General features: G+C 42.7%; 1 protein-coding gene and 1 long non-coding RNA gene across 5 annotated transcripts in view; one reads left to right on the top strand and one right to left on the bottom strand.

The window, feature by feature from the left end:
• The window catches only part of LOC143929604 (uncharacterized), a 32,786-nt gene extending 23,699 nt beyond the window's left edge, over nucleotides 1-9,087 (top strand). For both annotated transcript variants that reach the window (XR_013262549.1, XR_013262548.1), the window contains one exon: nucleotides 8,753-9,087. This is a non-coding gene — a long non-coding RNA (uncharacterized LOC143929604). The remainder of the gene's footprint in view (nucleotides 1-8,752) is intronic.
• The window catches only part of LOC143929603 (uncharacterized), a 76,928-nt gene extending 51,919 nt beyond the window's left edge, over nucleotides 1-25,009 (bottom strand). For 2 of the 3 annotated variants that reach the window (XM_077453497.1, XM_077453500.1), the window contains exons 1-2: nucleotides 24,858-24,987; nucleotides 5,305-5,434 (exon numbers count right to left, since the gene is read on the bottom strand). The gene's annotated coding sequence lies outside the window, so the exon portion shown is untranslated. Of the gene's footprint in view, nucleotides 1-5,304; nucleotides 5,435-24,857 lie in introns of all 3 variants that reach the window. The other variant, XM_077453498.1, reaches the window with a different exon arrangement.
• Between the last annotated feature and the right edge of the window lie 1,412 nt (nucleotides 25,010-26,421).

Raw genomic sequence — 26,421 nt, 5'->3', positions numbered from 1 at the left:
GTGCCTATTTAACTGTTACCGGCCCACGAGCTTCACTGTATCCCTACTTGCTCCACCAAGCCTCTGCTTGCAATGCCCCTCAGTCAGCCGGTTTCTTCCTCCCCCACAATCCCGCCGCTTACCTCCTTCCTCCTGTCGCGGCTTACCGGGGAGCGGGGGAGCGTTCGGAACTACTCGATACTGTGAGCGGCGTCTCTCGGTCCGAGGGGTTCGGCGTTGGTCGGGAGTATTCGTGGGCTCGTCCTTCTCTGCGGCCGTCAGGATACGGAACCCGGAAATCAGCGGAATTCAGCAGGGGTCAGCGAGCATCTCCGAGATCTCCACACACCAAGGTGATGCAAAGCCGTCGCTCCTCCTCCCGTCCAGCGTCCTGCTATGCTGCCAGGCTGCTCAGCTCCGACCCTTCTCTTGCTGTACCCGGCCGTAATTTTTAAGCACACCACGCTTTCGCCATGGGGGCCAGGGAGGGAGACACACACAGCGTCTTCACGCACTCACTCACTCCACTCTGCACATCCTGTCACGCCCCCTCGACCATCTGTACTATTCATCAAATGGCAAGCTGACTACGATAGGCCGCCATATTGGCCTACACCCACGCCTGAAGCTTAAACAAGTTCTGGATACTTTTTTGTCGCTCGAATCGGGCAGATTTGGGCGTTTTTCTTCTTTTTACATTGGTGACCTTTTGCCCTACACAAAATTGGGGTAAAAAACGCTGCAAAAAACGCTGTAAAATCGTGCGATTTTCTGCCTGAAAACGCTATGCTCAGGTGTGAATGGGGCCTTACTGGTCACTGGAAGTTCAATATGGCACCTCATGGCAAGGAACTCTGTGAGGATCTAAAAAAAAAAAAAGAATTGTTGCTCTACATAAAGATGGCCTAGGCTATAAGAAGATTGCCAAGGCCCTGAAACTGAGCTGCAGCACGGTGGCCAAGACCATACAGCAGTTTAACAGGACAGGTTCCACTCAGAACAGGCCTCGCCATGGTCGACCAAAGAAGTTGAGTGCACGTGCTCAGCGTCATATCCAGAGGTTGTCTTTGGGACATAGATGTATGAGTGCTGCCAGCATTGCTGCATAGGTTGAAGGGGTGGGGGGGTCAGCCTGTCAGTGCTCAGACCATACGCCGCACACTGCATCAAATTGGTCTGCATGGCTGTCGTCCCAGAAGGAAGCCTCTTCTAAATAAATAAGAAAACCCGCAAACAGTTTGCTGAAGATAAGCAGACTAAGGACATGGATTACTGGAACCATGTCCTGTGGTCTGATGAGACCAAGATAAACTTATTTGGTTTAGATGGTGTCAGGCGTGTGTGGCGGCAACCAGGTGAGGAGGACAAAGGCAAATCTGTCTTTCCTACAGTCAAGCATGGTGGTGGGAGTGTCCTGGTCTGGCACTGGGGAGCTACAGTTCATTGAGGGAACCATGAATGCCAACATGTACTGTGACATACTGAAGCAGACCATGATCCCCTCCCTTCAGAGACTGGGCCCCAGGGCAGTATTACAACATGATAATGACCCCAAACACACCTCCAAGACAGCCACTGCTTTGCTAAAGAAGCTGAGGGTAAAGGTGATGGACTGGCCAAGAATGTCTCCAGACCTAAACCCTATTGAGCATCTGTGGGGCATCCTCAAACAGAAGGTGGAGGAGCACAAGGTCTCTAACATCCACCAGCTCTGTGATGTCATCATGGAGGAGTGGAAGAGGACTCCAGTGGCAACCTGTGAAGTTCTGGTGAACTCCATGCCCAAGAGGGTTAAGGCAGTGCTGGAAAATAATGGTGGCCACACAAAATATTGACACTTTGGGCCCAATTTGGACATTTTCACTTAGGGGTGTACTCACTTTTGTTACCAGCAGTTTAGACAATCACTTTGGGTAGCCCATGTAAGCAAAAGATCTCCCGAGCAAAAATGGAAGCCAGTTCCTTAGAAGTGGGCAATTCCTTAAGTGGAATACAATGAGATATTTTCGAGAACCGGTCAACCACCATAAGGATAACTGTGCTGCCCTGGGAGTTGGGTAACTCCACAATGAAATCCATAGACAGGTGGGTTCAGGGCTTCTCTCCATGGGTATGGTTTGTAGGAGGCCCACGGTAAGGTGTCGTGGAGTCTTACTCTGAGCACACACGGAACAAGCAGCTACGAAGCGTTTACATCAGCCCGTAGACTAGGCCACCAGAATGGTTGGGAAATGGCCCAAAAGAGTTGATTCCTCCCAGGGTGGCCAGCTGCCTTGGGAGAATGGTAAGTATGGAGCACTGCAGTACGGAGACTCTCAGCGACAAAGCAGCGGTCACAAGGTTTCTCAGGAAGAGCATGGACCCGAGCAGCAAGAATTTTGTCACCCAAAGGAGAAGTAAGACTGGTGCGAAACGTAGCCAGAATACGATCAGGAGGAATCGCAGGAACCGGAACTGACTCCAACTTGGAAGTGGAGGAAAATTGTCGTGACAAGGCATCAGCCCTTACATTCTTAGTAGCGGGTAAGAACAAGACAATGTAATTGAAACTTGACAAGAAAAAAGCCAATTGCGCCCTTCTGGGAGAGAGACGTTTAGCCTCAGACAAGAATGTGAGATTCTTATGGTCAGTAAGAACGAGAACCGGCACAGTGGTACCTTCGAGGAGGTGTCTCCATTCTTTCAGGGCTAAAATGATCGCTAACAGCTCTCTGTCACCAATCTCATAATTGTACTCCGCAGGTGACAAGTTCTTGGAAAAGTAGCCACACGGATGCATAGCGCCCTCAGAGGTAGGGTGAGATAGAAGGGCGCCAACTCCAGTCTCAGAAGCATCAACCTCAAGGATAAAAAGTAATGTAGGATCAGGATGTGCCAACACAGGAGCAGAAACAAAGGCAGCCTTGAGACTCTCAAAGGCCTTAAAGGGGTTGTAAAGGTTTGTTTTTTATTTTCTACATAGGTTCCTCTAAGCTAGTGCATTTTTGGTTCACTTACCTTTTCCTTGGATTTCCCTTCTAAATGTTTTTTTTCTTTGTCTGAATATCCCACTTCCTGTTTCTCCTCAGTAAACTTCACACCATCATCGGAGCGGTGGTTAGTAAGCCAGAACAGCTTACTGAACAGCTTACTGAGGAGGAACAGGAAGTGAGAAATTCAGACAAAGAAAAAAAAAACATTTATAAGGGAAATCAAAGGAAAAGATAAGTGAACCAACAATGCACTAGCTTAAAAGAACCTATTTAGAAAATAAAAAACGAACCTTTACAACCCCTTTAATGGACTCCGGAGACCAACTCTGTGGGTTGCCGTCCTTTTTGGTCATATCAGTCAGAGGCTTGACCAGAGATGAGAAGTTATGAATAAACTTCCGATAATAGTTGGCAAAGCCAAGAAAACGCTGCAGAGGACGTAAACCCATGGGTACTATAGGACTGCTGAAAGTTTCTCTGGGTCCATCGAAAAACCAGCAGTGGAAATTACATAACCCAGGAATTTAACCTGTTGGTGGAATTCACACTTCACCAATTTACAATAGAGATTGTTCTTTCTTAGTTTCTGAAGCACACAACAGACATCAGACATCTGCAAATAAGGGGATATCGTCGAGATAAACCACCACACATAACTGCAACAAATCTCAGACATCTTTAATAAATTCCTGGAAAACTGCCGGGGCGTTACAAAGGCCAAAAGGCATTACAAGGTACTCATAATGACCTGTTCTGGTATTAAACACAGCTTTTCACTCATCTACTTCCTTAACCGAGGCAGTCAAATCAGAAGCGAAGCGTGCGGGAACGTCAAATACCCTTTTAAAAGAAGCCACAAACTCAGGGTAACTCAAGACAACAGGTTTTTGCATCTCCCATAGAGGGTTTGCCGAGGCCAAGGCTCTTTCAGAAAGAAAAGATATCACAAAACCTACTTTGCTTCTGTCCGTGGGAAACGCCTGGGCCAGCATCTCAAAAGTATATCTCAACCTGGTTGAGAAACGCTCTGCTTTGGACTGGATCGCCCCCCAAATCTCTGGGGGAGTGGAGTGGAACCAGACATACCTCTTATAGAGGTAATACTCAAGGCAGGTGCCTGCACAGAGACTAGAGCAGCAGGGGGTACGCCTGCAACATAAGTTGTACCGGAGCAGCCACAGTGGGAGATTCCAGGTGAGCCGTGCAACTCAGGAGTGTTTATGAAAGAAAAGGGTAACAGCGCTCTCTGCAGGGGCAACCCAGTCCATACAACAGGTCCACTCACAGGTGCCGAGGCACAATGTATCCCAACAATCCAATGCAAAAATAGTAAGAAGAGACAGCAAGACTGTAATACTTGAAGTGTCGTTTATTGGTACATCAGAGTGACAATATAACAATAATGCAATAGCATTATTGTTATATTGTCACTCTGATGTACCAATAAACGACATTCCGAGGATTACAGTCTTGCCGGCTCTTCTTACTATTGTTGCACAGAAGCGTTTGTAACGCTATGGCAAACTGATCCAATGCGGTGATCCTGCTCATCCAATCTCGAAAAAATATTACCAACAACTGGATTGTCTGCATCTTCTGAATTCATGGCCTTTGCCTACTGTCAGAAACCATGAATCAGACCGAGACAGAAGAAGTCAAATTAAATCACACTTGTTTAATTCTAAAAGTAGAACAAATGTAGTCAAATCATAGCCAAAGTTTGGTAACTGGAACGGATAATCAGACAAGCCAGAAAGTCGGGGAGCCAGGGATCAGTATAGTGGAACAGCAAGCAGGATCTGGAGCCAGAAGGGATGTCAGCAAAGCAAGTCTTTAACAGGAATGCAGGAGACAGTCTCAGTGATGTTGACCAAGGCGAAGGCAGAGATCCTCTGGGCTGGACGGCTTAAAGTGGAAGTAAACTCCCCTATCGTTTTCAGCCAAGGAAGCTGCCATCTTTGACTCTGTTTAATCTTCAACTGCTATGGTGCTGCACATGTGATTCGTTATGACACCAGCCATTGGATGGTTTTATAGTTTGGCTGAGAGCACAGCCAATGTGCAGTTAGCATTCCCGGCATGCCTTTTTTTTTTTTAACTGTTTAAATCGATGGGTTTACTTCCACTTTAAGTAGGCAGGACTGATGAGCAGGATATCATCAACAAGCAAGTCACTGTGGAGAGATAGTAGCTGGCAATTAGCCGACAGCTGAGCGGCCAACTCAGAGAAGGAAGGACTAAGCCCAGCCCTGACACTGATACACCCTGTGAGCACACCTCATTTAGAGAGATAGATAGATAGATAGAATAGACCTGTAGAATTTTATTGAGTGATAATTATGCAGGGTCTTACCGGCGGGGCAGTGCATGCAGCATCGTCCATTGTGGAAATATTCATTTGGTGTACAGAGAAGGCTGTGCGCCGTTCTGTTATTGGCTGGATGTTCTGCGGATAATTTGTTCTGGTCCATTCCAGCGGTCATCTGTAGGACAGGATAGAAGAATGGAGATCAGGTGGCAGGAAGCACAGAACACCCTCTACACAGAAGTGTGGACAGTAAAAAGATGTTTTTATAGATAAATTCCTATTTGCTTTTGCCATTGAGTCAGCGGTAAATCCTACCTTTACTTCTACAGCATTACCCCCTTCCCCACCCCAATTGTGACCCAGTGATTGGTCGGTTGGGCACCTAGAACACTTATTTGTTACTCCCTAATAGAGTCAGTGTCAGACAATTCAATAGACAACCTGTTGAGCTGCTGAAATCTACACCAGGACAGAAAGTGAGGGGATACCGGAGCTGCATGGAAGCGCGTTGGATTTATGGATGGCTGGATGTAAGCAGACTTGTGTCCATTTATATCAGACTACCTCTGTTTTGTCACACTTAGATTTGAAAAATGCATAAAAGGATTCAGACCCTTTCCATTTGTTTTGTTTTTTTGGATCTGGACAGACTTAGTGGTAATTGGATGTAAACAAACGCACATTCGTTTACATCCACCTGCCCATAGACTTACATGAAGTTTTTAAACAGTTCCACGTGAAAAAAGTAATCCACCCATGTGATAGGTCACCATATACTATACAATCTCATTCTGCAGTTTTCTTTAAATCTATCATCAACTTTATAGTGCAAGGGCCAAACTGATCTGATACAAATTTTCAAGTCTTGCCACAGACTCTCAATTGGATTTAGGTCTGGACTTTGATTGGGCCATTCTAACACATGAATATGCTTTGATCTAAACCATTCAATTGTAGTTCTGGCTGTATGTTTCGGGTCGTTGTCCTGCTGGAAGGCGAACCTCCGCCCCGGTCTCAAGTCTTTTGCAGACTCTCACAGGTTTTCTTCTAAGATTGTCCTGTATTTGGCTCCATCCATCTTCCCATCAACTCTGATCAGCTTCCCTGTCCCTGCTGAAGAAAAGCATCCCCACAACATGAAGCTGCCACCACCATATTTCACAGTGGGGACGGTGTGTTCAGGGTGATGTGCAGTGTTAGTTTTCTGTCTGTTTTGCTTTTACACCAAAAAGTTTAATATCTGTCTCATCTGATCAGAGCACCTTCTTCCACATGTTAGCTGTGTCCTCCACATGGCTTCTCACAAACTGCAAACAGGACTTCTTATGTCTTTCTTTTTGTCACCCTTCCATAAAGGGCAGATTTGTGGAGGGCACGACTAATAGTTGTCCTGTGGACAGATTCTCCCCCCTGAGCTGTGGATCTCTGCAGCTCCTCCAGAGTTACCATGGACCTCTTGGCTGCTTCTCTGATGAATGCTCTCCTTGCCCGGCCGGTCAGTTTAGGTGGACGGCCATGTCTTGGTAGGTTTGCAGTTGTGCCATACTCTTTCCATTTTCAGATGATGGATTGAACAGAGCTCCGTGAGATGTTCAAAGCTTGGGATATTTTCTTTTATAACCCAACCCTGCTTTATCCTTCTCCAAAACTTTATCCCTGACCTGTCTGGTGTGTTCCTTGGCCTTCATGATGGTGTTTGTTCACTAAGGTTCTCTAAAACACCTCTGAGGACTTTGCAGAACAGCTGTATTTATACTGAGATTAAGTTGCACACAGATGGACTCTATTTACTAATTAGGTGACTTCTGAAGGTAATTGGTTCCATTCGATTTTAGTTAGGGGTATCAGAGTAAAGGGGGCTGAATACAAATGCATTGGTTTGGGGATGGCCCCTTCCATTTCCAACATGACTGCCCACCAGTGCACAAAGCAACCTAATCTCCTTGTGGTGCCACCGCACCTCACATGAAACCACAGTGCCCGTGGCAGCCACCCCTCCTGTCCAAGTGTTATTCGGTAAGGCCTCTTTCACACTGACGTCCCGTTCAGGCCCGCCTATCAGTTTTTCAGGCGGACCTGAACGGGTGCTCCATAGAGGTCTATGGAGCGTCGGATGTCAGCGGTGACATGTCCGCTGACATCCGACCCGCTCCGATCCGAAAAAGTGTAACGGAGGAAAAAGCTATTTTTCCATCCGTCTGCGGATCGGATCGGGTGACGACGGGCACTGCGGTCCGTCGTCATCCGATCTCCCATAGGGGAGAGCGGCGCTGTGACAGGTCCGTCCCTGCGCAGTGTGCAGAGACGGAGCTGTCATCTCCCTGCTCAGCGGGGATCGGCGGAGTGATCCCTGCTGAGCAAACGCACATCCACGGGGCGGATCAGAACTGATCCGCCCCGTGTGAAAGGACCCTAAGTCAACTAGGCTGCAAGTAAATCCAATGGTAATTTAATTTAGAAACAAAGTTTTAAATGTTACAAAGCCTGGAGCTTGGGATTTCCTGGTATGTTAGACTGAACACCGCTACACCCAGATGCCAGACATTCCTGTTCTATGACTGATCTGATCTTCCCGATATAATACATCTGGCCCGAGCCACCTATGTACGGTAACTATGTATACAATGTGTTTATTTTTTATGGTACTTTGTTTCCTACATGTAACATTTATGAAAAGGATACACGTTTTTCTTTTAATATCCTGTGCTGCTTAAAGCGGTAGTAAACCCACTGACTTTTATTTTTTATTTTTTTACACCTGCAAGGGAAAAGGCATAATGAGCTAGTATAACTCATCTTATATCCCAGTCGCCCTTCACATATAGGCCCTTTCACATATATTTTTTTCTTTTATTGCATTTCTTAGCCTGGTCCTTTTGTGTCCTCTGTGGCCGCGCAGGACTCATTTCCCCTTTTGGTTGGTTGGTCCCTTTTGGCGGTGGCCCTTTTCGGGGGAAATTCGAGGCAGTAGATTCCCCCTCCTTGGGGGGGAGGATTGGCAATTGTTGTTAATTTTCCTTTGTGCATAATGTTATATGACTGTTTTGATTTATTACACTCATTCTGTTTCTTCTGTGTATTTATGTACAGTTAAAGACATGCTGTGATTCGTATATCCCCCTGATGAAGCTATTAGGCGAAACATGTTGGGTTAATATACAAATTCGTATTTCCTGTTTCAATCTGAACACCGGCCTCATGACCACTTTCATCATGAAATGTTGAATACTATTGAATATTTGGCCTTGTTTGGTTTTTAATTGTAACTGTTATTAAACTTTTACCTTTTATATATTGGTTTCCATTATTATTTGTAAGCACAGTGATAATCCCTTCTTCCCTCCCCACTTGAAATATTAAACAAGTTTTTATGTTTGTATACTGCAAGCTGTAGTAAATATAGACACTATCTGTCAGGGCTGGCTTAGCCCTTCCTCCTCTGGGCTGGCCGCTCAGCTGTCAGCTAATTGCCAGCTCTCTTCTCTTTCCACAGTTACCAGCTGTTCCCGATGATGCTCGTCTGACCTGCCTATTTCAAGCCTTCCAGCTCACTCTTTCATTTGCCTTCACGTGGTCACATCACAAGGAACCATCTCCTGCTGTTTGTTTCAAAGACTGGCTTGCTGACATCCCTCCTGGCTTCTATCCTGCTTGCAGTTGCTCTCCTTGGAACCCTGACTTCTGGCCTGGCTGATTACCCGATCTGGTTTATGAACTTTGGACTGGCTGACTACCCGATCTGGCTACTAGACTCTGGCTATGCATGACTACGCTTTTTTTCTATTTACCTTTTTATTTTTATTAATAAACAAGTGTGATTTGATTGTACTTCTGTCTCTGTCTGTTTCATGGTTCCTGACACTATCCTCATATTACCCCTTTTATGCATTTCCCTGAAAGTGTAATGCCGCGTACACACGACCGGACTTTCCGGCAGACTAGGTCCGAAGGGACAATCCGATTGTGTGGAGTGAAAGAAGTCCTGGATGGCCGCACACCAAAAAAAAGGCATCTTTATTGTGAAATGATAAAATTCAAATACAGTCAACTCATAAATAGGGAAAAAATAGGGCAAATATCTAACGCGTTTCAAGCCCTATCATGTCGCTTAGTCATAGCTCATTGCGTGGGTGGGCTAGTCCAATCGTTTTTCAAAAAAATAAAAATCAGACGGACCTAGAAATAGAACATGCTCGTCGCTCGGAAAGTCAGTCGGAACTCCGCCGAAAGTCCGTTGGGACCTAGTCTGCCGGAAAGTCCGGTCGTGTCTACATGGCATTAAAGTGGAACTTATCCGCCGCATGAATACCACCTTCTGTTACTCTTCAGCGCTGCCATCTTCCAAAATCTGGCACATGTGCCCATGCACCACCATTCTCTGCCAGGTATTTGGGACTGGTAGCGGATTTCTGCACACTTGCACAAATTATGCCAGTCACTATACAGCCTGTCTCTGTACCAGGCTGGATATAAATCAATGATTGAGATATATATATATATATATATATATATATATATATATTTTTTTTATTTTTATTTTTTTTTTTAAGTAAATCGATTTTTTTTTTATTTTTATCAAATTTATTTTAATAAAGTGCTTTTGGAATAAAAATCTATCCAAAGATAGATTTCTATTTAAGATACATTAATAATTTTGTTTATTCAGCATGAAATAGAGCTTAGTTACGTAGCACAAGGCTATATATTCTGCAATAGTTACATTTTTTGGGAAACTCATCAATTAATCCAAGCTTTACAAATTGAGATAACATGCACTGCATTGATGCATTCACACAATTTCACAGTAACCGTGAGATAAAACAAAGTTCAGGAATATGCCTTTATCCTATTGTTTTGCAAATCTATGTACACTACAAACTGTATGATTGAATGGGTTCTGATATCGCTGTTTTACTAACTTGATAGCTTATTATTCTGAATAGGAAACCTTCATTTTGTTTGCAAATATTAAAGATTCCAACTACCAGCAAGAATGAGTCCTTACATTTAAAGAGCACCTGTCATTCCATATCCATCATGGCAGCACCTGTTAGCGGGCATCCACTCACCCGCTGCCACCACGTCCCTCACCTTGTTGTGTCCCTGCCCAATCACCAGCCGTCCCATTAAAGTGAATGGGACTGTCGGCGAGTCAACAGCGGGTCAGAGGAGGAGCCTCTGCGGGACAGAGAGCACAATTGCTCTTTAAAAATTATGATTTAAATCAAGCCTTTTTACTAGTGATTTAAATCATGATTTAAATGGACTTGATTTAAATCGAATCCACCCTGCCCTGTACTCCTTCATAAATAGTGGAAAAAAATATACTAGAGGATAAGACTGAAATAAATAAATAGCTAGATCAGGGTTGAGTCGGTATGTTTTAGGTAGAATAAAAAATAAATAAAATGAATGGGTTCAATGTATGGGGGAGACCCTTAGATTACAGAATTATATTTATCAGCACAGGGGGCGCCCCCCCATAAATGTAATAACTTATGGGGCCCTTGGCTGGACACTCCAGGGTTGAGCCGGCTGGAACTGGTGATGGAAAGACTACTCATTGGATAGGTACTTTGGTTTTTTAGGACTGTAACTATGTAACCCACTGCAAGATAACAATGGAAGGGAGGATACCTTTAAAATCTTTATTGAAGGGATGTTGTATTAACTCGGGTTCAATTGTCTTTACTTATTCAGAATTTGTCCTCAGCCTTTTTATCGCTACATGTTGTGTTTGCAAATGCTTAATTTGTAAGTGTGCTGATGTCTTGGCTTAGTCTTGTATATACTACTTTTTGTTATGAGTTTTATTTCCTTAAAGCGGGAGTCCGCCGGGACTCCGCGTTTTTTTTTTTTCTTAAAAGTCAGCAGCTACAAATACTGCAGCTGCTGACTTTTAAAATAGTGACACTTACCTGTCCAGCGCGCCCGCGATGTCGGCACCCGAAGCTGATCTCTAGATCGACACTCGAGTGCTGCCGCCGCCATCTTGGGTATGGGAATCAGGAAATGGAGCCTTTCGGCTTCATTTCCCGGTTCCCTACTGCGCATGTGCGAGCCGCGCTGCGCAATGAGGACGGTCCCCGCTGCCTCTGGGATCTGTGTGTTTCCCAGCAGGCAGCGGGGCACTTGCGGAAGGGGGCGGGCACTTGCAGAAAGGGGCGTAATGTACGCCCCTTTCCGCAGAGAGCTAGCCCGGAAGTGGGTGCAGTTACCTGGATTATCCAGGTAACTGCACCCCCCTCCCCCCTGAAAGGTGCCAATTGTGGCGCCGGAGGGGGGGAGGAATCCGATGAGCGGAAGGTCCATTTTAGGGTGGACCTCCGCTTTAATAAAATTCTTTCTGAAAGGAAAAAAAAAGAAAAAATTTGTATCGATGTCAGTTAGGGCCCTTTCACACAAATGTTAAGATCAGGTCCGCCTGTCCGTATTTGAGGCGGACCCAATCGGATCCTTCATTCTCCTCTATGGAGCGACGGGTGTAAATGGACAAGTGTCTGTTTATACCCGAATGCATCCAATGCGATACGCTAAAAACAGACGGATGGAGATCCATTCTTCTTCCACCCAGCGGACCGGATGACAGCTGGGTGTAAAACGGACAGGCGGTCCGTTTACATTCAACCGCCCGTAGAGGAGAGCGGGCCACTTATGCAGAGTGGACATGGACCTTTCATCTGTTAAGCAAGCAGATCACAGGCGGAGCCATCCCATGTGAAAGGGGCCTAAATCCGCGTACACACGATTGGACTTTCCGGCAGACTTGGTCCGGCGGAACCGGAATCCATCGGACAATTCGATCGTGTGTGGGCTCCAGCGGACTTTTCTTTCCCAAAAGTCAGACGGACCTAGAAATAAAACATGCTTCAAATCTTTCCGACGGACTCGAGTCCGGTCTAAACATCTGGTCGTCTGTATGGTAGTCCGACAGACGAAAACTGACGCTAGGGCAGCTATTGGCTACTGGCTATGCGCTTCCTTATTGTAGTCTGATTGTACATCATCACGTTCGAATCCGTCAGACTTTTGGAGTGATCGTGTGTGGGCAAGTCCGTTCGTTTGAAAGTCCGGCGGACCTCCGCTACAAAGTCCGTCGGAAAAGACTGTCGGACCTAACCCGTCGAAAAGTCAGATCGTGTGTTAGAGTCGATGTATTTTTGGTAGGTTAAAAAAATAAAAAAATCCGCACTACAGTATTCATTCTATAGACCTTACTACAAGTACAGACAACAAATAATATACATATACAGTGGGCGAAATTATTTTGCAGATTTTGTAAGTTTGCCCACTTACAGAGAAATTAATAATCTATCATTTTTATCATAAGTGTATTTTAAATGATAGAGACAGAATATCAACCAAAAATGCAGAAAAAATACATGATACAAATGTTATAAATTGAGTTGCAGCTCAGCGAGTAAAATAGGTAAACCTTAAAGGGGTTGTAAAGCTTTATTTTTTATTTTCCAAATAGGTTCCTTTAAGTTAGTGCATTGTTGGTTCACTTACCCTTTTCTTTTGATTTCCCATCTAAATGTTTTTTTTCTTTGTCTGAATTTCTCACTTTCTGTTTCTCCTCAGTAAACTTCACACCATCATAAGAGCGGTGTTTAGTCAGCCAGAACAGCTTACTGAGGAGGAACAGGAAGGGAGAAATTCAGACAATGAAAACAAAGAAAAAAAACATTTAGAAGGGAAATTGAAGGAAAACGTAAGTGAACCAACAATGCACTAGCTTTGAAACCTATTTAGAAAATAAAAAACAAACCTTTACAACCCCTTTAAAGATACCTGTCCATACAATCTCTTTCTTTCATTCAAACTTTACCATTATGGGCAAGACCAAAGAGTTGCCAAAGGACATCGGGGGACAAGATTGTAGACCGGCACAAGGCTGGAATGGGCTACAAGACCATAGGCAAGAAGCTTGGTGAGAAGGAGACAACCGTTGGAGCGATTATTCACAAGTAGAAGAAATACAATAATAATAACCATCAATCGTCCTAAGTCTGGAACTCCATGGAAGATTTTGCTTCATGGGGTGAGGATGATCATGAGAAAAGTGAGGGATCAGCCCAATACTACACAGGAGGAGCTTGTGAATGATCTCGAGGCAGTTGGGACCACAGTGGCCAAACAAACCCTTGGTAACACAATATGTCGCCATGAATTGAAATCCTACAGTGCCAGCAAGGTCCCCCTCCTCAAGAAGGCACATGTACAGACCCATCTGAAGTTTGCCAATAAACATCTAAATGATCCAGAGAAGGATGGAGAGAAAGTGCTTTGGTCAGTTGAGACCAAAATTGAGCTCTTTGTCATCAACTCAACTCTCTGTGTTTGGAGGAAGAACAATGCTGACTATGACCCTAAGAAGACCATCCCTACAGTCAAGCACGGAGGTGGAAACATTATGCTTTGGGGCTGTTTCTCTGCTAAAGGTACAGGGCGACTTTACCGCATTGAGGGGCCAATGGCCGGGGCCAAGTATTGTACAATCTTGGATGAGAACCTTCTTCCCTCAGCCAGAACACTGAAGATGGGTCGTCCAGCATGACAATGACCCAAAACATACCGCCAAGTCAACAAAGGAGTGACACAAGAAGAAGCACATTATGGTAATGGGGCGGCCTACCCAGTCTCCAGACCTTAATCCTATAGAAAATATATGGAGGGGGCTGAAACTTCGAGTTGCAAAGCGACAGCCAAGAAACCTTAAGGATTTAGAGAAGATCTGTAAAGAAGAGTGGATACGAAATCCCTCCTGAGATGTGCAAACCTGGTCACCATCTACAAGAAACGTCTGACCTCTGTGCTTGCCAACAAGGGTTTCTCCACCAAGTAGTACTTAGTCATGTTTTGCTTGGGGGATCCAATACTTATTTTACTCACTGAACTGCAACTAAATTTATAAGATTTGTATCATGTGTTTTATTTCTGGATTTTTGGTTGATATTCTGTCTCTATCATTTAAAATACATCTATGATAAAAATGATAGACCCTTCATTTCTTTGTAAGTGGGCAAACTTACAAAATCTGCAAGGGATTGAATAATTATGTTCCCCACTGTATGTGGTAGCGCCGCGATCATCAGGAGCAGCAGAATTTATTTTGGGTTATTTCTTGGAGGTAGGTCATGGTAACGGCAAGAAATATACAAAACTGGTATCGGGCATTACGATTTGTTTTACTTTCATTGTGAAGGGGTTGAATACAGTGTCGTATCCCCCATAGGGGCAGTGTGTGCAGTGCATACGGGGGGCATTTAGACACTGCACCCATGCAGGGGAATTGTGATTCCAACCTGCCTGAAAGCGGTAGTAAACCCGCAAATTTTTTTTAATTTTTTTTTAACACCTGCAAAGCAAAAGGCATAATGAGCTAGTATGCACCGCATACTAGCTCATTATGAAATACTTACCTTAGAACGAGGCCCCGACATCTGGCCCGATCCACGCCGAGGGAGCTGACATGCTCCCTGGGCGTTTCTTCCGGGTATCGCGGCTCCGGCGCTGTGAGTGGCCGGAGCAGCGATATCGTCACTCACGCGCATGCGCGCGGGAGATTTCATTCCGGCCGGTCGGCCACTGCTGGATTTTCAGGCCGAGAATCCCCTTGTGCGCATGCGCCGCGGCAGTCAGCGGCACATACCGAGGGGAATATCTCCTAAACCGTATAGGTTTAGGAGATATTTTTTTTACCTACAGGTAAGCCTTATTATAGGCTTTCCTGTAGGTAAAAGTTAAAAAAATGAGTATACAACCACTTTAAGTGCTGCCCTGTAACAGGATTCCTGTGTGACTTACCCTCACGGATCCTGTTGGTGTTTGGGAGGCACGGGTTGGCGAGCTGCTGATGCTCATCTAACCGCTGGCAGTAGGAGGCGAGGAAGAAGGACATTTCCCATGACCTGGGGGGATTGTACTGGGGGACACACTGACCTGAGGGGGAGGGGTTTGTACAGGAGGGCAGAATGTTTTAAAAAAAACTATCCATCTATGACCAGATTATCATTGTAATTGTACACTACAGACACCTGCGCTATATACACTGTATTTTACATTACAAACTCCTGCACTATATACAATATATTGTACATTACATAGTTCTGACCATAGTGTTTATTAGACATGTGCAATTCATTTTGTTCCAAATTAGTTTAACGAATTTTGACATAACCCATTTAACGAATCTTTCCAAATATTTGTAAATTTCATAAATTCGCAAATTCGGAAATCCGAAAACCCAAAAATCTGAAATAATTAACTAATAATAACTTACCTATAACTAACTATTAAATTATAGGTATTGGAATTTCCTTTCAAATTTGGCTGTTAGCGAACGTAGCGAATACGAATTTATCCAATGTTACATATTATCCAAAATAATGTATGCCGCATCTAAACGATTGGAACGTAATGAATTAATAATAATGAATAATAATAATAATTTTTTATTATTATTATTATTATTATTATTATTTTGTTCCATTTGTTTAGATACGGCATTTATTTTGGGTAATTCATAACTTTGGATAAATTTGTAATCATTACGTTCACTAACAGCCAAATTTAAAAGGAAATTCCAATACCTATAATTTATATCATAATGACCCGAAAAAATTGAAAAAATCAAAAAACTATATATATATATATATATATATATATATATATATATATATATATATATATATATATATATATATATATATATATATTTATTTATAGTTTTATGGCAAGCACAAGGAAAAGCCCCGTAATATACATACAAAAATAGATTGAGCCATAACTTTGACCATTGCTGCCCATAACTGACTGCACACAATTGCGCAATGCTACAATCAGTTAATTATGCCAATAAACCCTTATGACGGTGAATTATAGGACTTGTTTTCCTGTTGTAGGGAAATAAAAAGGTGTCACATGTACGTGAGTGTTTATTAAAGAACTTAATATATAAAGAATGAACTGCTGTGGTACGAGGGGCACCTGACTATGGATGAGGGACAGGTCTAATTATGCCATAGAAAAGCATTACTGTATAAAGCAGCGATCCCCAACCTCAGTCCTCCACTACACGGTCCTTATTCTGGTCTAATAGCTTCAATACTTTCAATTGAAACAAGCATGCAGCCAATGATGACAGATCTCCCAATTAGACATATGTGGTTCGTTTCGTTCCAAATAAATGTTCAAGAAATTTTTCATTATTCGGAAATTCGGATGTATCCGAATACCCAAATTACAGTATTAACAAAGTTTACTGAATGCTCCGAATAACGAAACTCAATTCGTCCAAATTTCCAAAATTTGTGCAAATTTACAAAATTTAGAATTTAACCACTTCCATGCCGGGCTTATTCTGGCACTCCTCTCCTACATGTAAAAATCATTTTTTGCTAGAATTACTCCGAACCCCCAAACACACACACATCTACAGTGCCTTGCGAAAGTATTCGGCCCCCTTGAACTTTTCAACCTTTTGCCACATTTCAGGCTTCAAACATAAAGATATAACATTTTAATTTTTTGTGAAGAATCACCAACAAGTGGGACACAATTGTGAAGTGGAACGAAATCTATTGGATATTTTAAACTTTTTTAGCAAATAAAAAACTGAAAAGTGGTGCGTGCAAAATTATTCGGCCCCTTTACTTTCAGTGCAGCAAACTCACTCCAGAAGTTCAGCGAGGATCTCTGAATGATCCAATGTTGTCCTAAATGACTGATGGTGATGTATAGAATCCACCTGTGTGTAATCAAGTCTCTGTATAAATGCACCTGCTCTGTGATAGTCTCAGGGTTCTGTTGAAAGCCCAGAGAGCATCATGAAGACCAAGGAACACACCAGGCAGGTCCGTAATACTGTTGTGGAGAAGTTTAAAGCCGGATTTGGATACAAAAAGATTTCCCAAGCTTTAAACATCCCAAGGAGCACTGTGCAAGCGATCATTTTGAAATGGAAGGAGTATCAGACCACTGCAAATCTACCAAGACCTGGCCGTCCCTCTAAACTTTCAGCTCAGACAAGGAGAAGACTGATCAGAGATGCAGCCAAGAGGCCCATGATCACTCTGGATGAACTGCAGAGAACTACAGCTGAGGTGGGAGAGTCTGTCCATAGGACAACAATCAGTCGTACACTGCACAAATCTGGCCTTTATGGAAGAGTGGCAAGAAGAAAGCCATTTCTCAAAGATATCCATAAAAAGTCTCCTCTAAAGTTTGCCACAAGCCACCTGGGAGACACACCAAACATGTGGAAGAAGGTGCTCTGGTCAGATGAAACCAAAATCAAACTTTTTGCCCACAATGCAAAACGATATGTTTGGCGTAAAAGCAACACAGCTCATCACCCTCAACACACCATCCCCACTGTCAAACATGGTGGTGGCAGCATCATGGTTTGGGCCTGCTTTTCTTCAGCAGGGACAGGGAAGATGGTTAAAATTGAGGGGAAGATGGATGCAGCCAAATACAGGATCATTCTGGATGAAAACCTGTTGGAGTCTGCAAAAGACCTGAAACTGGGACGGAGATTTATCTTCCAACAAGACAATGATCCCAAACATACAGCAAAATCTACAAAGGAATGGTTCACAAATAAACGTATCCAGGTGTTAGAATGGCCAAGTCAAAGTCCAGACCTGAATCCAATCGAGAATCTGTGGAAAGAGCTGAAAACTGCTGTTCACAAACGCTCTCCATCCAACCTCACTGAGCTCCAGCTGTTTTGCAAGGAAGAATGGGCAAAAATTTCAGTCTCTCGATGTGCAAAACTGATAGAGACATACCCCAAGCGACTTGCAGCTGTAATCGCAGCAAAAGGTGGCTCCACAAAGTATTAATGCAAGGGGGCCGAATCATTTTGCACGCCCCACTTTTCATTTTTTTATTAGTTAAAAAAGTTTCAAAAATCCAATAGATTTCGTTCCACTTCACAATTGTGTCCCACTTGTTGGTGATTCTTCACAAAAAATAAAAATGTTATATCTTTATGTTTGAAGCCTGAAATGTGGCAAAAGGTTGAAAAGTTCAAGGGGAGCGAATACTTTCGCAAGGCACAATGCAAGGCACAATGCAAGGCGCAAGGCACAATTTTTCAAAAGCGTTTTTTTGTGGAAAAAAAGACAGTTTCATGATTTAAAATGAACAAACCAGTAAAGTTATCCCAATTTGTTTGCATAATGTGAAAGATGATGTTACGCCGAGTAAAGAGATGCCCAACATGCCATGCTTTAAAATTTTGCACACTCATGGAATGACTCCAAACTTTGGTACTTAAAAATATCCATATTTAATTTTTTTTTTTTACAGGTTACCAGTTTACAGAGAAGGTCTAGTGCTAGAATTGTTGCGCGTGCTCTAACGCACGCGGCGATACCTCACATGTGTGGTTTGAACAGCGTTTACATATGTGGGCGGGACTTATGTGTGTGTTCGCTTCTGAGCGCAAGCTACCGGGGATAGGGGCGTTTTAAATTATTATTTGTTTATTTTATTTTTTTATTTTTTTACACACACTTTTACATTTTTTTTTTATCACTTTTATTCCTATTACGTCCCTTGTAATAGGAATCGTTTGCGACAGGTCCTCTTGATTGAGAGATGCGGGGTCAATAAGACCCCCACATCTCTCCTCCAGGCTGGAAAGCATTAGATCTGGAAAAAAAATCCTCATGCTTACCAGCCGCGATTACGGCTTTGTTTACAACAATGGCCCGGATGTGACGTCACGCCCAGGCCTCTGACGGTCATAGAGATGACTGGTGACCAGCTGGTCACTGGAAATCTCTATGGTAGTCATGCGATGGGGGTCAATTTTTTTTCCGGGTCCCCAATGGCACAGGAGAGCCCGGAGAAGCACCGGATGACGGGGGCATGTCCCATCACGCCGCTATGATCACACACACAATCGCCGGGTGAAAACAAGGATATGCTCCCCACTTATCTTTCCTATCCCGTCTCCACCCACCCCCTCTCCTCCCTCTTTTGCCTTTTCTCCCCTTCTCCTCTCTTTCCCATCTTCACTCTCTTCTCAGTCTTTCCTCTTTCCTCTTCGGTGAGGCCCACGGATCGCCGACCTTCTAGGATCTGCGTGTCAGAGGGGTGTGGAAAATATGAGAGCCTGGCGTAAGAGAACTGTACTATGGACAATATTACTCACATGCCAATGTGTTATAGCTGGTAGAGAGGATGTCCTGTGTTCGCTTGTAGAAGTTACCTTTTTTTTTCTGTATGTACGTTTCTGTATCTGACCTCTTGGGACCGGGATTTGTGGGTCTATCCTCTATTTTCTGTTTCTGTATTCATGTGATATAAAACCAATAAAACAGATATTTGCAAAAAAAAAAAAAAACAAGGATATGCCTGTAGCTGCACCCATCATTCAGATATTCCCGCTGAAAATCAAAAGACGTCATATGATGTCTTTGGACAGAAAGTGGTTAAATTCAAATCTAATTTTACATCGAGCTCCAGTCGAATCCGAACTGTAAACATACTTCTGAAATCAAAGACTGTGCGTGTTATTAAAGTACCATATTGAAATAATTCTGTTTTAGTTAAGCCAAAAGGGGATTTAAGCCCTGGTTCACATTGGTGCGTTTTGACATGCGACTTGACATGTCAAACTAGCGGCAATGGCACCATCCTAATCAGTGCGACGCTGCATTTGCGGCGCCACACTGATTTCAAAAAGTTTCTGTACTACTTTTTTTTTCGATTTCGGGGTGCGATTTGCATTGACAATCTGTGCAGAAACCCGCACAGAAGTCTGTGAAATCGCCGCCGAAATTGGGGACTGACATGCGGAAGTGAAATCGTCAACGTGATACCTGGGCTAAAGAGTCATTGTAATCCTTCAATGAAGGTTTTTCTTTTGTTTGTTCACTTTGCCACATTCAAATCGAAAAAAAAAAAAAAAAATCTAAAGTTTTCGATTCAACCGATTCAAAATGTATCGATTCGAACCTCTTTTTGACCCCAGATCTCACATTGAAGAGGTCCTGTCATGCCTTTTTTTATATTACAAGGGATGTTTACATTCCTTGTAGTAGGAATAAAAGTGACCCAAAACATATTTTTTTTTTAAAAGGACAGTGTAAAAATAAAAAACAAAAAGTAAAATAAATAAGATTTTTTTTTTTAAAGCGCCCTGTCCCGCCAAGCTCGCGCTCAGAAGCAACCCGCATACGTAAGTCACACCCGCAAACGAAAAAGGCTTTCAAACCACACATGTGAGATATCACCGCGATCGTTAGAGCGAGAGCAATAATTCTAGCAAAAGACCTCCTCTGTAACTCAAAACTGGTAACCTGTAGAAATGTTTAAATGTCGCCTATGGAGATTTTTAAGGGTCAAAGTTTGTTGCCATTCACGAGCGGTGCGCAATTTTGAAGCGTGACATGTTGGGTATCAATTTATTTGACGTAACATTATCTTTCACAATATAAAAAAAAAAATTGGGCTAACTTTACTGTAAAATTGCGCTTGTAAGAGCGCTGCGCAAATGCAGTGTGACATAAAGTATTGCAACGACCGTCATTTTATTCTCTAGGGCAGTGATGGCGAACCTTGGCACCCCAGATGTTTTGGAACTACATTTCCCATGATGCTCATGCACTCTGCAGTGTAGTTAAAGCGGAGGTCCACCCTAAAATGGACCTTCCGCTCATCGGAATCCTCCCCCCCTCCGGAGCCACAATTGGCACCTTTCAGGGGGGAGGGGGGTGCAGGTTCCTGTACAGTACAGGTATCTGCACCCACTTCCGGGATAGCTCTCTGCGGAAAGGGGCGTAGATTACGCCCCTTTCCGCAAGTGCCCGCCCCCTTCCGCAAGTGCCCCGCTGCCTGCTGGGAAACACACAGATTCCAGAGGCAGCGGGGACCGTCCTTATTGCGCAGCGCGACTCGCGCATGCGCAGTAGGGAACCGGGAAATCAAGCCGAAAGGCTCCATTTCCTGATTCCCATACCCAAGATGGCGGCGGCAGCACCCGAGAGACGATCTAGAGATCGGCTTCGGGTGCCGACATCGCGGGCGCGCTGGACAGGTAAGTGTCACTATTTTAAAAGTCAGCAGCTGCAGTATTTGTAGCTGCTGGCTTTTAAAAAAAAAAAACGCGGAGTCCCGGCGGACTCCCGCTTTAAGCATCATGGGAAATGTAGTTCCAAAACATCTGGGGTGCCAAGGTCCGCCATCACTGCTCTAGGGTGTCTGAAAAAAATATGTACAATGTTTGGGGGTTCTAAGTAATTTTCTAGCAAAAAAATAAAAATGATTTTAACTTGTAAACACCAAGTTCGAAAAATAGGCCTGGTCTTTAAGTGATTAAAAAATAATATTAGGCCTGAAGATTACAGAAAATCCCCATACATTATATCTCTTCTGACAGCAGACGCCCTAGAGAATAAAACAGTGGTAGCTCCAATTTTTTATGTCACATGATATTAGCGCAACAGTTTAGAAAATGCAAAAGCTCAGTAGAAAAAATACACTAAAGTTAATTTTAGCCAAGTTTTTGGTAAACAATAAAAAGATGAGATTACGCCGAGTAAATAGATACCCAGTGGGGGGAATTTACTAAAACTGGAGCGTGCAAAACCTGGTGCAGCTTTGCACAGAAACCATTCAGCTTCCGGGTTTTAGCCATGGTTCACACCAGTGCGGCATTCATATCTCGCTACTTCAGAGTGATTTCAAAGCCGCAAATCAGTGCGATTTGCACTTCTGATTTCATTGCAGCAAATCGCTAAATCGCCATTGACTCATGTCACAACATCTTTGAAAAGGGATCCTGCACTACTTTTTTTTTTTACGATTTCATTGCATCTTGCATAGACTTCTCTTAAACGAAGTCACAATGAAATCTGCAAATAAAAAAAGTAGTGCGGGAACCTTTTTCAAAATCGTTGTGAAATGAGTCGACAGCGATTTGCGTGGTTCCATTGCTGGCAATGGGATGCAACTTGTCATGTGATTTGGATCTGTCAAATCACATGACTTATTATTGTCAGAGCTTAACTGAACAAGCTGACGTTAGATGACGATTGACTACCATGCACAGCTGCACCGTTTTCTGCCTGCGCCAGTTTTAGTAAATCTCCCCAATATGTAAAATCTTAAAATTGGATGCGCCTGTGAAAACAATGACAAACTTCAGCACCCGATATTTTCCATAGGCGATGCTTTAAAAGCCCCTACAGGTCACCCGTTTAGATTTAACCGTGAATAATGGGCCTAGAATAATTACATTTTTAAAATATACATGACATATTATAAAATAAAATGTATACTTTCATCTTTTCAAATAAAAATATGTTGATAAAAAGTATACATTTTATTCTATGATTTTTCCTGCTGAAAATGACACTGAAATTATGATAGTAGTACAAAGCATTACAAAGTTATTTGCAAATTAAAGTGGAGGTCCGCCAAATTTTTTATTTTTTTAAAGTCAGCAGCTACAAATACGCTGCTGACTTTTAAAATAAGGACACTTATCTGTCCAGGGCGCCCGCCATGTCTGCACCCGAGGCTGAACCGTCCCTCGGTCCTCGGATGCTGCCACCGCCATCTTCACTTAGAGAATCAGGAAGTGAAGCATTGCGGCTTTACTTCCTGGTTACCTACTGCGCATGCACAAGTCGCGCTGCGCAATCCGAATGGTCCCTGCTGTCTCTGGGACCCGTGTGTTTCCCAGCAGACAGCGGGGGGAGAATGGGAAGTGGCGTAGGTCAGCGTGATCACTGCAGTGATCTATGCACAGAAGTGGGTGCAAATACCTGTATTAGACAGGTATCTGCACCCCCCTCCCCCCGAAAAAGGTGCCAAATGTGATACCAGAGGGAGGGAGGGTTCCGAAAGGCAGAAGTTCAATTTTTGTGTGGACCTCCGCTTTAAATCCTATTTATTTATTTTTTGCATATTCTATTATAGTAAAGCATTTTTAAGTGAGTTGTACTTAATGCAATGCTAAAAAAAGAATGCTTTGAAAAAAAATCGAATGGAAAAAAAACATCATCGGAAAACCAATATTTAATGTACTACTAAATGCAATTTTTTTTTTTTAAATAAACACTGATCATAGTAGCAAAATGTTTTTTACTTTTGCTAGTTTGGCTTGCATAAAAAAAAAATTATATATATATATATATATATATATATATTTTTTTTTGCAAGGCAACATTGCCACAATATACTGTAAATATATAGCTTTGCATTATACGTTTTTTCCTATAATTTGTCCTGTAGAAAAATCACACTGAAATGATGATACTGGTACACAGCAATGCAGTTATTTGCAAATTAAATAAAAGCTTTTTTATTTTTTGCAAATTCTATTATATTAAGAAAGTTTTAATTATTATTATTATTATTATTATTAATAATATACAGGATTTATATAGCGCCTAATTAAATTATACTTTTTAATGCAATGCTAAAAAAAAAAAAAAAAAATTGAAAAAAAATCATCAGAAAAATAAATAATAGTTAAAGTACAACTAAATGCAAAACTTTTTTATTTATTCATTTTATTTTACACAAACACTGATCATTGTAGCAAAAAATTTTTTTACATGTGCTACTTTGTTTGTCTATGGATTGCAGTAAAAAAAAATGTAAGACAATATTACCATAATATACTGTAAATATATAACTTTACATTTTTTTGGGGGGAAAACTCTATTATATTGAGACAGTTTAATTATTGTTATACAGGATTTATATAGTGCCTAATTAAGTTGTACTTTTTAATGCAATGCTAAAAAAAAAAAAAAAAAAAAAAAAAAAAATCAGCAGCAAATTAATAGTTAAAGTGGAACTAAATGCAAAACTTTTTTATTTAGTTATTTTATTTTATTTTACACAAACACTGATCATTGTAGCAAAATGTTTTTTTTACATGTGCTACTCTGTTTGTCTATGGATTGCAATAAAAAAAATTGTAAGACAATATTACCATAATATACTGTAAATATATAACTTTACATATTTTTTTTTTTTGTTTGTGAAAACTCTATTATATTGAGACAGTTTTAATTATTGTTATTATTATTATATTATTATTATTATAAAGGATTTATATAGTGCCTAATTAAGTTGTGCTTTTTAATGCAATGCTAAAAAAAAAAAAAATTGAAAATAAATCATCAGAAAAATAATAGTTAAAGTAGAACTAAATTTATTTATTTTATTTTATTTTACACAAACACTGATCATTGTAGCAAAATGTTTTGTTTTTTTACATTTGCTACTTTGTCTATGGATTGCATTAAAAAAAAAAAAAAATTGTAAGACAATATTACCAAAATATACTGTAAATATATAACTTTACATTTAATTTATCTTATCTTAAGTAATGACGATGTTAGTGGAAATGTAGAAATCGCTGTGGTCCATAGCGGGGGGTATGGGTGTGACAGCTGAACAGGTTAGGTGACTTCTACAACGTTTCAGTCTTCTGTACGGCACTGCGATCTTGTTTTGGACAGAGTTGCATCGAACGGTAAGTAGTTTGTTTTGGAGTTTTACAACATTCGACGTTTCAGGAGTGCGATACATTTGAATACATTGTAGGGGGGGTCACTTACCACTGCGGACAATCCTAAAAAGCTCAGCGACCAGAGAACCATTCTGAGATTCCTTCTTTCACCAACATTACCTGTGAATGTCGGGTCGCCTCTGCAGTACGTAGAAAACAGAATTCAGGGAAATTCCGCTCACACCTCTTCCTGATCTAGGAAGCCTTCCTGTAAAATTACTTCATTAATTGAACGCGTCCTACACATGATTCATCTGTCCTTTACTGCCACCTGTCGGTAGAAATGGGATCTGCCGCTGCGACCAACAATATCTGTACAAAGTTCCCAACACGGGATTCATGGAAACGTGGGCCCTGAGCGGATTGCAGTTCGTGGTGGCCCTGCCGGTTGCAGTGGATTATTAAGAAGAGTCCGTGTACTGTACATATATATATATATATATATATATATATATATATATATTTGTGCTTCTGACCTGGGATTCAGAAATGCTTCTGCAGAATATGGAACACAACACTAGACTTTAGAATTGACTCTTCTTCTTCTTCTTTCTGTTGCCCTAAATATTTATTTTTTCTATGTGTGTGTTCACATCTGTGTATTTTCTTGTACATCTGAAGAACCTCTGGTTGATCCTGCCAGTCACTTTTCTTTCTTTTTCTAAACTGACCACACAAAGTGCAGAAGCTGATCTGTGCTTGCTTGGTCAGTTTTTCATCCTTTGGCTGGCCATGCCGAGGTACAGGACCTGCTCAAGCAAGGCCTGCCTCTTCAACACACCCCCTGCTCAAGCACCGCCTGCCTATTAAACACACCCCCTGCTCAAGCACCGCCTGCCTATTAAACACACCCCCTGCTCAAGCACCGCCTGCCTATTAAACACACCCCCTGCTCAAGCACCGCCTGTCTCTTGAACACACCCCCTGCTCAAGCACCGCCTGAGTCTTAAACACACCCCCTGCTCAAGCACAGCCTGCCTCTGGCACACCCCCTCCCAATCACAACCTGCCTCTTAAACACACCCCCTGCTCAAGCACCGCCTGCCTATTGAACACACCCCCTGATCAAGCACCGCCTGTCTCTTGAACACACCCACTGCTCAAGCACCACCTGTCTCTTGAACACACCCCCTGCTCAAGCACAGCCTGCCTCTGGCACACCCCCTCCCAATCACAACCTGCCTCTTAAACACACCCCCTGCTCAAGCACCGCCTGCCTATTGAACACACCCCTGCTCAAGCACCGCCTGTCTCTTGAACACACCTGCTTCTCAAGCACCGCCTGTCTCTTGAACACACCCCCTCCTCAAGCACCGCCTGTCTCTTGAACACACCCCCTGCTCAAGCACCGCCTGAGACTTAAACACACCCCCTGCTCAAACACTGCCTGAGTCTTGAACACACCCCCTGCTCAAGCACAGCCTGCCCCTGGCACACCCCCTCCCAATCACAGCCTGCCTCTTAAACACACCCCCTGCTCAAGCACCGCCTGCCTATTGAACACACCCCCTGATCAAGCACCGCCTGTCTCTTGAACACACCCCCTGCTCAAGCACCGCCTGTCTCTTGAACACACCCCCTGCTCAAGCACCGCCTGTCTCTTGAACACACCC

The sequence above is a fragment of the Lithobates pipiens genome, unplaced genomic scaffold (assembly GCF_037356315.1).
Source record: "Lithobates pipiens isolate NorthernLeopardFrog02 unplaced genomic scaffold, aLitPip1_a1.2 Scaffold_24, whole genome shotgun sequence".
In the NCBI taxonomy this organism is placed as follows: Eukaryota; Metazoa; Chordata; class Amphibia; order Anura; family Ranidae; genus Lithobates; species Lithobates pipiens.
Note: the sequence above shows the minus strand (reverse complement) of the source record. Positions and strands in the feature narration are given on the sequence as shown.